This window comes from Ranitomeya variabilis, chromosome 1 (assembly GCF_051348905.1).
Source record: "Ranitomeya variabilis isolate aRanVar5 chromosome 1, aRanVar5.hap1, whole genome shotgun sequence".
Classification (NCBI taxonomy): Eukaryota; Metazoa; Chordata; class Amphibia; order Anura; family Dendrobatidae; genus Ranitomeya; species Ranitomeya variabilis.
The window spans coordinates 252,660,827-252,674,266 of NC_135232.1; the positions used below are offsets into that span (position 1 = coordinate 252,660,827).

General features: G+C 39.4%; 1 protein-coding gene and 1 long non-coding RNA gene across 3 annotated transcripts in view; both read right to left on the bottom strand.

Annotated features, from left to right (window-relative positions):
• The window catches only part of LOC143793901 (uncharacterized), a 28,334-nt gene extending 24,340 nt beyond the window's left edge, over positions 1-3,994 (bottom strand). Inside the window, exon 1 of the long non-coding RNA XR_013220324.1 lies at positions 3,019-3,994. This is a non-coding gene — a long non-coding RNA (uncharacterized LOC143793901). The remainder of the gene's footprint in view (positions 1-3,018) is intronic.
• Positions 1-13,440, bottom strand: part of GALNT9 (polypeptide N-acetylgalactosaminyltransferase 9) — a 657,891-nt gene that overhangs the window by 557,604 nt on the left and 86,847 nt on the right. The gene's annotated exons all lie outside the window — the stretch shown is intronic.

A 13,440-nucleotide genomic window follows, 5' to 3' on the forward strand; every position in this document is an offset into this window, starting at 1 on the left:
CTTTAGAAACCAAATAATATTAAAAAAAAAAAAAAAAAAAAAAAAGGCTTTCTATGGCCCACAATTAGAGAGAGAGAGGTGGCACACCCAGGAGTCAAGACTGGCACACAAGCTGAAAGGGCAATATTACTCTCCCACTGTTTTTTGTATGTTTTTTTTTTTTTTTCAGGGAGACTTTAGAAACCCAATAATATTTAAAAAAAAAAATAAATAGGCTTTCTATGGCCCACTGAATGAAAGGGAGAGAGGTGGCACACCCAGGAGTCAAGACTGGCACACAAGCTGAAAGGGCAATATTACTCTCCCACTGTTTTTTGTATGTTTTTTTTTTTTTTTCAGGGAGACTTTAGAAACCAAATAATATTAAAAAAACCAAAAAAAAAATAGCCTTTCTATGGCCCACTGAATGAGAGAGAGAGGTGGCACACCCAGGAGTCAAGACTGGCACACAAGCTGAAAGGGCAATATTACTCTCCCACTGTTTTTTTATGTATTTTTTGTTTTTTAAGGGAGACTTTAGAAACCCAATAATATTAAAAAAAAAAAAAAAATAGGCTTTCTATGGCCCACTGAATGAGAGGGAGAGAGGTGGCACACCCAGGAGTCAAGACTGGCACACAAGCTGAAAGGGCAATATTACTCTCCCACTGTTTTTTTTATGTATTTTTTGTTTTTTAAGGGAGACTTTAGAAACCCAATAATATTAAAAAAAATAAATAAATAGGCTTTCTATGGCCCACTGAATGAAAGGGAGAGAGGTGGCACACCCAGGAGTCAAGACTGGCACACAAGCTGAAAGGGCAATATTACTCTCCCACTGTTTTTTTAGGTTTTTTTTTTTTTTTCAGGGAGACTTTAGAAACCAAATAATATTAAAAAAAAAAAAAAAAAAAAATAGGCTTGCTATAGCCCACTGAATGAGAGATAGCACACACAGCAGTGGCACACAAGCCCTGACTGAGGCCAATATTTTTCTCCCACTGATTGATGTAGTGTTTTTGTGTTGAGGTAGAATTTAGAACACAAATCACGGAAAAAATAAGTAGGCTTTCTATGGCCCACTGAATGAAAGGGAGAGAGGTGGCACACCCAGGAGTCAAGACTGGCACACAAGCTGAAAGGGCAATATTACTCTCCCACTGTTTTTTTATGTATTTTTTGTTTTTTAAGGGAGACTTTAGAAACCCAATAATATTTAAAAAAAAAAATAAATAGGCTTTCTATGGCCCACTGAATGAGAGGGAGAGAGGTGGCACACCCAGGAGTCAAGACTGGCACACTAGCTGAAAGGGCAATATTACTCTCCCACTGTTTTTTTATGTATTTTTTGTTTTTTAAGGGAGACTTTAGAAACCCAATAATATTTTAAAAAAAAATAAATAGGCTTTCTATGGCCCACTGAATGAGAGGGAGAGAGGTGGCACACCCAGGAGTCAAGACTGGCACACAAGCTGAAAGGGCAATATTACTCTCCCACTGTTTTTTTAGGTTTTTTTTTTTTTTTCAGGGAGACTTTAGAAACCAAATAATATTAAAAAAAAAAAAAAAAAATAGGCTTGCTATAGCCCACTGAATGAGAGATAGCACACACAGCAGTGGCACACAAGCCCTGACTGAGGCCAATATTTTTCTCCCACTGATTGATGTAGTGTTTTTGTGTTGAGGTAGAATTTAGAACACAAATCACGGAAAAAATAAATAGGCTTTCTATGGCCCACTGAATGAAAGGGAGAGAGGTGGCACACCCAGGAGTCAAGACTGGCACACAAGCTGAAAGGGCAATATTACTCTCCCACTGTTTTTTTATGTATTTTTTGTTTTTTAAGGGAGACTTTAGAAACCCAATAATATTTAAAAAAAAAAATAAATAGGCTTTCTATGGCCCACTGAATGAGAGGGAGAGAGGTGGCACACCCAGGAGTCAAGACTGGCACACAAGCTGAAAGGGCAATATTACTCTCCCACTGTTTTTTTAGGTTTTTTTTTTTTTTCAGGGAGACTTTAGAAACCAAATAATATTAAAAAAAAAAAAAAAAAAAAATAGGCTTGCTATAGCCCACTGAATGAGAGATAGCACACACAGCAGTGGCACACAAGCCCTGACTGAGGCCAATATTTTTCTCCCACTGATTGATGTAGTGTTTTTGTGTTGAGGTAGATTTTAGAACACAAATCACGGAAAAAATAAATAGGCTTTCTATGGCCCACTCAGTGAGAGATGGCACACACAGGGATGGCACTGTAGCAGAAATGCCAATCTTAATCTCCCACAAAAAAAAAAAAAAAAAAAAACTGTCCTACAATTACTATCTCCCTGCAGTAATGTAAGCCAGGTATGGCAGGCAGCAATAGGAGTGGACTGATGCACAAATTAAATAAAAAGTGTGGACAAACAAAAAAGATAGCTGTGCAGAAAGGAAGGAACAAGAGGATATGTGCTTTGAAAAAAGCAGTTGGTTTCCACAGTGGCGTACACACAGCAATACAGCTATCACGGAGCCTTCTAGGGCAGCCCAATGAGCTACAGCGCTGAGGGGAAAAAAAAAAAAATAGCTTCCACAGTCCCTGCACACCGAAGGTGGTGTTGGACAGTGGAAATCGCTGCAGCACAAGCGGTTTGGTGGTTAGTGGACCCTGCCTAACGCTCTCCCTGCTTCTGACGAAGCGGCAGCAACCTGTCCCTAAGCTCAGATCAGCAGCAGTAAGATGGCGGTCGGCGGGAACGCCCCTTTATAGCCCCTGTGACGCCGCAGACAGCAAGCCAATCACTGCAATGCCCTTCTCTAAGATGGTGGGGACCAGGATCTATGTCATCACGCTGCCCACACTCTGCGTTCACCTTCATTGGCTGAGAAATGGCGCTTTTCGCGTCATTGAAACGCGACTTTGGCGCGAAAGTCGCGTACCGCATGGCCGACAAGCACAGGGGTCGGATCGGGTTTCATGAGACGCCGACTTAGCCAAAAGTCGGCGACTTTTGAAAATGATCGACCCGTTTCGCTCAACCCTATTCATTACAACACTGTAGATACAATACAAGACATAGAATAGAAGAGCATCACACATTATACATGGCAACAGTAAAACATAGGCAAATTTCAGGGCACCACGTGGGGCAAACATGCCCGGCATACATGAGAAAGGGAGCACTGAGGGTCCCCGCCATCTCCTTACACTTACATGGTGAAGTATGCCCTCAGGTGAACGTGGAGAGGGACATTCAGTTATCACAGGCACAGGAAGGGAATTAGGTTGACAGTGTGAAATAGATTACAAAAATAATTACTCTGGCCATGACCACCAACCAGTGCAGTGGGGTTCAGAAACTGAACAAATGGGGCTTTTTGTTGCTCTTTAAAGCTTGGCAAACTGTGTCTGGTATATTCAATTACTTGTGGGTTGCCAAACGTACTGTTAGCATCAGACTATATACTTATGACTATAGGATAACTGTAAAAGCAAACTGGGACATTTTTTTCAGGTTTCTTAAAGAGAGTTCAAATTGATGTATAACCAGGATAAACTGTCTTTTTTGCTTTGTAACGCTTTTATTGAGCAGATGTCTGCTGATCCCATGTCGGGCTAGGAGACTTCTCTTCTCTTATCTGCAGATGCAATAATCTCCAGCATGTACCTGGGCTTAAACAAGGTACCAGTAATATTTTAAACTTGTGGTACTTCATCAGAGATGCACTGGCTGACCTACCGAGTTCAATTGTATCTAGTCTATGTCAATTCTCCAGCAGATCATCACAACCCTGATCCCATGGACTTCTAGATCAGTAGAATGGGCAGGTGACAAGAACTGGTGCAGTTTGCTATGGGCATACTCTCATGTCCATCCTTCAGTGTACTGTCAGGGAGGATATTTAGCATGGCAGATGGGCTTGTCACACTTAAGCAGACAAGATTTTCCCTTGCAAATGTGGAAAACCTTAATGGAAAACCATGCAATGGTTTAACCTTAATATAAAATGTGATCATGTCAGAGGAGAGAGAAATTAAATGGGAAATCGGACTTTTATTTTTTTTGCTGTCGTCGTTATTCCATTAATAATGGCGATCGCAACACTGGGGTCGGTAAAAACTGTCCTGAGTAATGCTCTCTGGTGTCTCGGCTACCATGTAGCCGAGACCCTGGAGAAATTCTGACTCTGGGGGGCGCTATACATTTATTTCTCAGTGCCGTTAAAAAGTGGTGCTTAGGCATAAGTACCCTTAATTGCTTCCGTTAAAAGGCATAACGGTGGTCGCTAAGGGGTTAAAGCGCTATAAATTTATTTAACATTCCTCATTTCAAGGACAACAAATTTGTTATTTCTCTTCAAACGGGGATAATTTTGGACCACAGCATGCAGAAAAGCCATGGCTTCTTGTTTGTACACATCCTGTCTATCAATACCAGTACCACAGTCATCTGCCCCTCAAAAAGCAGAATTAAGCAAGCTGTTGGTTACCATTGTTTATTACTGTCAATTAAAATAATTTAGCTGCAGTTAAAAATTGAGATACTTGACATATAATGTGTCATTGCAAGCTGCTTAAGGTGACAATATCACACTAGATACAATACTTTCACGGTAGAATAGTGACTCTCAATTTAAAGAGTTCTGTACAATGTTGTATATAAATAGAAGAGAAGAGAGAATTTCACCCATCTGTCACTAGGAGATAGAAGACATTAGGAATGCTCTGGTAGCCTTTTAGTCAATGTCAGGGGGCATCAATCAAACATTCTATTTTTTCCCTATCTAGTTATTTACCCCAAGGTTATAAGAAAGGTCCTTAAGCTGAAAATGAAACTATACACCCAATATGTCCCTTTCCCTCGCCCAGCACGTTTGCTCTGCTAGGATTTTAAGATTTATCAAGGGAACTAATTCATGGGTACTTACTAATTTTTTATATGGTTAATGAAGCCAGAGTGCTGGCTAAAATGCTGAATTACCAGCTAAGACACATACGGTGGGCAGCACGGTGGCGCAGTGGTTAGCGCTGGAGCCCTGCGTTCTAATCCTGCCCAGGACAACATCTGCAAAGAGTTTGTATGTTCTCTCCGTGTTTGCGTGGGTTTCCTCCGGTTTCCTCCCACATTCCAAAGACATACTGATAGGGAATATAGATTGTGAGCCCCATCGGGGACAGTGATGATAATGTGTACAAAACTGTAAAGCGCTGCGGAATATGTTGGCGCTATATAAAAATAAAGATTATTATTAATATACGAAACTTATACCTGACCTAAAAAGGGCTCCGATAAACAGAATCTTACATAGTTTGCCCCCAAAAAAATCCCACCTTTCCACAGGTAATACAGACCTCAGCATCTCAAGAACAGTGTGAAATCACTACTTTTGGTCTCTAAGGGACTCATGAGGTTGCAATGTATGTCCTTCCTTTCCTAGTAAAATACAATCAGATGCAACTCATCCTTTCTGCACCTGCTCTCCCTCTTCAGCAAACTTCCTTTGCAACAGCCTAAAATCTCTAAAGAGGTTAACTATGTAAAGTAAAGCAGCAGGAGAGGTTGTCTAGGCAACCAGGTAAGCATTATGAAATAAGCTATCAACAGTAAATTACTTTCTATGTATTGGACTCATGGTAAGCAAAGAGCAGAAAAAAAAGAAAACTAAAAATTAATATGAAAGACTGTTAAACAGTCTTACTGATGAAAATCTAGACAATAATAGAAAGAGGTTTTTTATGTCTTTGAAGAATTAAAGCACAAAAATGCCCCCCATAAAAGAACTTGCCATCTGTTGATGCTTTAGCAAGCATGGTATCTAAGGACCTTAACCCCTTTACCCCCAAGGGTGGTTTGCACGTTAATGACCGGGCCAATTTTTACAATTCTGACCACTGTCCCTTTATGAGGTTATAACTCTGGAACGCTTCAACGGATCTTGGCGATTCTGACATTGTTTTCTCGAGACATATTGTACTTCATGATAGAGGTAAAATTTCTTCGATATAACTTGTGTTTATTTGTGAAAAAAAATGGAAATTTGGCAAAAGTTTTGAAAATTTCGCAATTTTCCAACTTTGAATATTTATGCCCTTAAATCACAGAGATATGTCACACAAAATACTTAATAGATAACATTTCCCACATGTCTACTTTACATCAGCACAATTTAGGAACCAAAATTTTTTTTGTTAGGGAGTTACAAGGGTTAAAAGTTGACCAGCAATTTCTCATTTTTACAACACCATTTTTTTTAGGGACCACATCTCATTTGAAGTCATTTTGAGGGGTCTATATGATAGAAAATACTCAAGTGTGACACCATTCTGAAAACTGCACCCCTCAAGGTGCTCAAAACCACATCCAAAAAGTTTATTAACCCTTCAGGTGTTTCACAGGAATTTTTGGAATGTTTAAATAAAAATTAACATTTAACTTTTTTTTACACAAAATTCATTTCAGCTCCAATTTGTTTTATTTTATAAAGGGTAACAGGAGAAAATGGACCCCAAAAGTTGTTGTACAAATTGTGCTGAGTACGGTGATACCTGATATGTGGGGGTAAACGACTGTTTGGGTGCATGGCAGAGCTTGGAAGGGAAGGAGCGCTGTTTGACTTTTCAATGCAAAATTGACTGGAATTGAGATGGGACACCATGTCGCGTTTGGAGAGCCCCTGATGTGCCTAAACAATAAACCCCCCAACAATTGACACCATTTTGGAAAGTAGACCCCCTAAGGAACTTATGTAGATGTGTTTTGAGAGCTTTGAACCCTCAAGTGTTTCACTACAGTTTATAACACAGAGCCGAGAAATAATTTTTTTTTTCCAAAAAAATTATTTTTTAGCCCCCAGTTTTGTTTTTTCCCAAGGATAACAGGAGAAATTGGACCCCAAAAGTTGTTGACCAATTTGTCCTGAGTACGCTGATACCCCATATGTGGGGGGGAACCACTGTTTGGGCGCATGGCAGAGCTCAGAAGGGAAGGAGCGCCATTTGCAATGCAGACTTAGATGGATTGGTCTGCAGGTGTCACGTTGCATTTGCAGAGCCCCTGATGTACCCAAACAGTAGAAACCCCCAAAAGTGACCCCATATTGGAAACTAGACCTCCCAAGGAACTTATCTAGATGTGTTGTGAGAACTTTGAACCCCCAAGTGTTTCACTACAGTTTACAACGCAGAGCCGTGAAAATAAAAAATCCTTTTTTTTCCCACAAAAATGAATTTTAGCCCCCCAATTTTATATTTTCCCAAGGGTAACAAGAGAACTTGGACCCCAAAAGTTGTTGTCCAATTTGTCCCGAGTACGCTGATGCCCCATATGTTGGGGTAAACCCCTGTTTGGGCGCACGGGAAAGCTCGGAAGGTAAGGAGCACGGTTTTACTTTTTCAATGCAGAATTGGCTGGAATTGAGATCGGACGCTATGTCGCGTTTGGAGAGCCCCTGATGTGCCTAAACAGTGGAAACTCCCTAATTCTAACTGAAACCCTAATCCAAACACACCCCTAACCCTAATCCCAATGGTAACCCTAACCACACCCCTAAACCTGACACACCCCTAACTCTAATCCCAACCCTAATCCCAACCGTAAATGTAATCCAAACCCTAACCCTAACTTTAGCCCCAACCCTAACCCTAACTTTAGCCCCAACCCTAACCCTAACTTTAGCTCCAACCCTAGCCCCAATCCTAAGCCTAACCCTAACCCTAGCCCTATCCCTAACCCTAACCCTAGCCCTAACCCTAACCCTAACCGTAGCCCTAACCCTAGACCTAGCCATAACCCTAGCCCTAACCCTAGCCCTAACCCTAACCCTAATGGGAAAATGGAAATAAATACATTTTTTTAATTTTATTTTTTTCCCTACCTAAGGGGTTAATGAAGGGGGGTTTGATTTACTTTTATAGCATTTTTTATAGCGGATTTTTATGATTGGCAGCTGTCACACACTAAAAGACGCTTTTTATAGCAAAAAAGTTTTTGCGTCTCCACATTTTGAGACCTATAATTTTTCCATATTTTGGTCCACAGAGTCATGTGAGGTCCTGTTTTTGGCGGGACGAGTTGACGTTTTTATTGGTAACATTTTCGGACATGTGACAGTTTTTGATCACTTTTTATTCCGATTTTTGTGAGACAGAATGACCAAAAACCAGCTATTCATGAATTTCTTTTTTGGGGGGGCGTTTATACCGTTCCAAGTTTGGTAAAATTGATAAAGCATTTTTATTCTTCGGGTCAGTACTATTACAGCGATATCTCATTTATATCATTTTTTTATGTTTTGGCGCTTTTATACGATAAAAACTATTTTATAGAATAAATAATTATTTTGGCACCGCTTTATTCTGAGGACTATAACTTTTTTACTTTTTGTTTGATGATGCTGTATTGCAGCTCGTTTTTTGCAGGACAAGATGACGTTTTCAGTGGTACCATGGTTATTTATATCCGTCTTTTTGATCGCGTGTTATACCACTTTTTGTTCGGCGGTATGATAATAAAGCATTGTTTTTTGCCTCGTTTTTTTTTTTTTCCTACTGTGTTCACTGAAGGGGTTAACTAGTGGGATAGTTTTATAGGTTGGGTCGTTACGGATGCGGCGATACTAAATATGTGTACTTTTATTGTTTTTTTTTATTTAGATAAAGAAATGTATCTATGGGAATAATATTTTTTTTTTCTTTATTTAGGAATTTATTTATTTTTTTTTACACATGTGGAAATTTTTGTTATTTACATTATTACTTTTTCCCAGGGGGGGACATCACAGATCGCTGATCTGACAGTTTGCACAGCACTCTGTCAGATCGGCGATCTGATTTACAGTGCTGCAGGCTTACCAGCGCCTGCTCTGAGCAGGCACTTGGTAAGCCACTCCCTGCTGGACCCGAATGCAGCCCCGTGGCCATTTTGGATCTGGGGACTGCAGGGAGAGGAGGTAAGAGACCCTTGGAGCAACGCAATCACATCGCGTTGCTTCGAGGGTTTCAGGGAAGCACGCAGGGAGCCCCCTCCCTGCGCGATGCTTCCCTGTACCGCCGGCACACCGCGATCATGTTTGATCGCGGTGTGCCGGGGGTTAATGTGCCGGGGGCGGACTGTGACCGCTCCTGGCACATAGTGCCAGATGTCAGCTGCGATAGTCAGCTGACACCCAGCCGCGATCGGCCGCGCTCCCCCCGTGAGCGCGGCCGATCGCGCTGGACGTACTATCCCGTCGGTGGTCATACGGGCCCACCCCACCTCGACGGGATAGTACGGCCAATGTCAGAAAGGGGTTAAATATTTGAAAGAATGAGACAGAATTTGCAGTAAGGCTGAGATGCAGGCTCTCCGTGACCTGGTGTAGGACCATCACATTGTCATAAAACCTTTTTATAAGGGTTTTAACGTGATGGCCACGGATATGGCACATTATCACCAACTATGTCATATACTGTTAGAAAAAGTGAAGGAATAAGAGTTACTGTCCTCTAAAATGACAGTGGTCTAATAGAATGAATTCCAAAAAACTTCTTTTTTGCAGTCACTTTTTTACACAGGGCCCTGTATGTTTGGATTTATTTTTCCCTTAATAATAAAGAGCTTCATTTAAAAACTGCATTTTGTCTTTACTTGTGTTATCTTTGTCTAATATTTACATTTGTTTGGTGATCTGAAACATTTAAATGTGACAAATATGCAAAAGAATAGGAAATCATGAAGGGGCAAATACTTTTTCATACAACTGTATGTGTGTGCTGAATTCAGTTCTAGTTTTATAATCCTGTGCCTAAAGCCATGTGCACACATGGTTTGTTTGTTGCAGATTTCTTGTGCGGATCCAGGGAAGTTGTCTGATTCCTGTTATGTGAAGTTGGGAAGGAATTTTTCTACTAATATGGGCAGTTAGCATTTGCCTCATGGAGTGCTTTCCTTCCTCTGGATGCATTCAATGGACTTATGTCTACCTTTAACCTTAAAAACTATGAAACTATAAAATCTGTTCCATAATTTTCTGAGTCTTATGGTAGAGAATATTTAGATGATAATTTCAGGATTAACTTTAACAAAGGCTAGTTTTTCTGTATAACCTGATATTAATATTATTTAATAGTATAATAATTCTTCTTACTATACTATTTTTATTATCAGTTTTATTACTCTGCATGTACGATTTAAAAGATGGCACTGCTGCTGAGTAGTATGACTTTTCTTCATATCTTGTTCAGCTATCTGTATTTATGTAGCAATTAATAAGCCAAGATATATTGCCCACGTGTAACAACAGGGACTTGGGGTAAGGTCATTTAGTTTTATGATTCTGTTTAATTTGGATTTGCCAATCCCCAGCTCATTCTCCCACAGGCCGGACTTAATAATCAAGATCCATGCTCCGTGCTTTGTGCACTAATTAAGGCCACTCTTTAATTAGAAAATCTGGCTGGTGCCAAACAAAGAACAAAATCAATAACAAATCCAATGAAGGGGAAAGAGACAAGTGATAACTTGTGTTTTCATATAGTTAATAGCTTGAAGCAATATTGCAGTCAGCTCATATGAAGAGCATATGTAGTGTACCATTGATGAAACCTGATAATTCCCGTGATCCTCTACTGAGAGCATAACTTGGTAACAGACGCAATATAATTATAGAATTGTCCCTCATAATTCAAGTGCAGCAGATGACAACTACAGGGATTTCTTTAAGCCCACATCAGCACTTGGCTCTTTGTAACTATGCATATCTGTCCAGGTCATCTAAAAGAAAGAACATGCAGGGCAAGGGCTTATGGAGGAAGCTGGGGAATCTCTGACATTGTGGAAGGCAACAGAAGGCTTGTGCTGCAACTGCACTTTTTAATAGTTGAGAACAGCAGTTTGCTAAATGTGGAAGACTTCTCAAAGGATGCCTTCTGTTACATAAGTAAATTAGTGGTATGAGTGTTTTTTGCTTAAACTCATGTTTATATACCTAAACATAACATTAAAGGTGTGGATGTAAATGTTTTGTAATTTATCAGATCTAATTTTACTACTTGCCTTGAATAGTGAAGCTGATTTCAATGCCCAGAAATATTTTCATGGCATTTACTGTATATGCTGTGGATACCTGTTTTAGGTATGAGAGATTGTTGAGGAATTTGTTGTATAATACTAGTCATTTAAAAAATGACTTTTAATCTGTCCTTAATAAGCAGGGATTACCAAGCCGAAACACCCAAAACATGAAATACTATAAATGGGTGTCTAATTACTAATCACATGGATAATAAAAATAAATATTTTTAAGGACAGATTAAAAGTTATGTGTTAAAAGGCTCTCTCCACGCTATTAAATTAACCTTAGTCTGAGGGAACTGACACTGACACAACTAGTCTGTATCATCCGCTATATAACATTGAAATATAGAAATTAATTTGGGTCACATGTTGCATCATTTCTATTTTTTCCTATCTTGAGTGAAACATAAAGGCCAAATTCACACGTTGTAGTTTTGTTGCGAATTAGCAGTACAACAAATCCATAGCAACTTACAGTATAATTAAAGCAAATCCCCTTCAAAAAAATGAAAATGAAAGCAAGGTACGTTTCCAGTTTGAGACTTGTAATGACTGACAGTTGCTCTCCTGAAATACATTTCTCACACTGGTGATGCCCCCTTTCATTTTAAATATGCTTTGGAGGAAGATTCTCAAGGAGATCAATGTCTGGCCCATAGATTTATCAAATCATTTACATATTAAGAAAAATGTGAATTTCTCTGTAACAAGAAATTGGATTGCGGATATCAAGGTTTCATTATTTTCTCAACTTTCTATGACCTGCATACCAATAGACACGGTTGGGGGAAGTTGAACCATCTAACATACTCCATTTGTCATTGAATACTGGTATAAGAGCTACCTATTGCTATGATCTAGAAGCTTTCTGTGACGGTTGCAGTGATGGATGGACAGAATGAATCATCCACTTTCGGGTTGTTTGTCAATAACCAGGGTGAAGAGCATAAGGTGTACAGCAGTTTTACCATGGATTAAGAGACTCTATTAGAGAATTGCTCTAAAGAACAGAAATTATGAGCTGTAAAATATTTTATTTTAAAGGAGTTGCAAAGCAAAATCATTTTATCGCACGCAGCATGAATCATATATGCACTTTCATAAAAATTTAAGATCGATATTTTTATTCTTAAGGGTTTTCAGTAATGTAAAAAAATCAGGATAATACTGAGATATAGAGAAATCACAATGTTTTACCTCTTTTTGGATGGTTTGTAGACATTTTTATTAGTTCTACTTTAGAAAATAAATCAAGTTATGATTAATTTTTACAATTTTGTTCCAGTTTTTGGATGTTCATTGTGAGGTTATTCTTTGGGTACATTCTTATTGTAGCCATGGAGGTCTCTGTTAGGCCCAAACTATCATTTTAACTGACACAATGGAAAAGTAAAACCCCTATCGTGCTGTTGATGCTATTGACCATGGTATTAAAAGGTTTAAGCAACCAAGATCAGAGGTTTCTCTTATACTGCTCAGCACAATGATATTATGGCTGTCAATCATTACTATGCACCCATAATGATTGTTTCTATGTTCATGCAATTACCATGATGCACATGTACAGTATTGTGCTTATGACGCGAGTCCAAGGTCAGAAGCTAGGAGGGTTCGTCATAAACAGAAGGAAGTGATAAAAGTGTAGTCAGGTAACGTTCTGATGTCAGAGTAACGGGAGGATAACAGATGAGAGCTGAAGGGGTGAAACAGGCGGATAGTCAGAACCAAGTCCAAAGTCAGGCAACAGATCAAACAAATAGAACTCAAGGCACAAAGAGCACAGCACAAACCTCACAAGATGAATGTACGTCTGGCATTGTTCTGGGAAACTCAGCACAGTGAAGAAGCATGGCCAATAAGTGGAATAATGAACACATGAGACAGCCAACGCCTCATAGTCTCAGATTGAATAGTCGAGCTGTCAACTAACACACTGACAGCTCAGCACGCCCCTGTACCAGATTGGATGGCCAAACTGTCAATCACAGTACTGACAGCATCATCACACCCCTATACCAGATTGGATGGCTGAGCTGTCAGTAACTGTATCCCAGACACCCTGAGGGGTGGAACCGTGACAGTGCCATAACCCACGGAATTCCTTTCATTCATGTAGGTTAGTTTTTGCCACAAAAGGAATAATTTATTATTCATTTATAATCTTTAAACATTTACAAACATATTAGCAATCACTAGTTAAGTATTACATCTGTAAACCTCTATCTACTTCACTATCACACCTATGAAGTTTCTGTTTAACCTTTTAGTGACCAGGCCTAAGTGGGTCCTAATGACCAGCCAATTTTTTTTCTTCTACTCTTTGCAATAGCCAACACTTTTTCATTTTTTCATTGACATTGCTACACATTCAGTCCTCAACATTCAACTTATATATAACTCATTGTCACGAATGTAAGATG